The sequence below is a fragment of the Etheostoma spectabile genome, chromosome 11 (genome assembly GCF_008692095.1).
Source record: "Etheostoma spectabile isolate EspeVRDwgs_2016 chromosome 11, UIUC_Espe_1.0, whole genome shotgun sequence".
Classification (NCBI taxonomy): domain Eukaryota; kingdom Metazoa; phylum Chordata; class Actinopteri; order Perciformes; family Percidae; genus Etheostoma; species Etheostoma spectabile.
The window spans coordinates 17,940,793-17,941,527 of record NC_045743.1 but is presented as its reverse complement, the minus strand read 5'-3'; the positions used below and the strand labels follow the sequence as shown (position 1 = coordinate 17,941,527).

Sequence of the window (735 nt, the reverse complement as noted above, 5' to 3'; positions counted from 1 at the left end):
CCCCTTCTCTAAAGACCTAAATGCTTCCTACAAAGGCATTTGGTGTTTCAAACTGACACCATAACCGGTTCCCCATGACGGACAGGAACCTGTCTAGTCTGCAGCTCTGTATCTCAGTCAGCTGCAGAATCCAAAATCCAAAATCTATACTTTTCCACAGGACCTTATTGGTCCGAAAACTTTGAGTTGAGGGAGCTTTTCTGCAGCAACACAGCTGTGTCCCATGCAAAACAATAACGCACACATGTTGTTTTCCAACAGCCGACGTGTGTGTGATTACCTCTCATGTTTTAAAAAAGTAGTTGTGTATGATTGCGCTTGTGATTAAGAAACACTAATACAAGCTCAATACATAAATATTATACTGCAAGAGTATCGTGGGCATCGTGAGAGGAGAAGGTCTCTGACACAGTGATTTTTTTTAAACTAACATACTAATAGTACTTTTGCCAATTTAGGTTAGTTGAACAGTCAAAGGTGTTTTGGAGCGGAGCTACAATCATTTCACTCATGTAAAAAATGTAAAATGTAAAAATTAAAATTGTTAAAGTGGTCATAAATCATCTTGACACGGGAATCCACATCAGTAAACATGAGCAACTTTCAATCCCGGGGTCAGAGTGTTGTACTTAAGGATTATGGGTAACAATGCTTTCGGTTACAACGCCATCAGATCACATTGAAACAGTGAGTGTGTAAGCACAGTGTGTGTATGTGTGTGTGTGTGTGTGTGTG

At 39.9% G+C, this 735-nt stretch overlaps 1 protein-coding gene across 1 annotated transcript in view; it reads right to left on the bottom strand.

Moving 5' to 3' along the window:
* slc40a1 (solute carrier family 40 member 1) overlaps positions 1-735 on the bottom strand; it is a 13,536-nt gene that overhangs the window by 9,897 nt on the left and 2,904 nt on the right. The gene's annotated exons all lie outside the window — the stretch shown is intronic.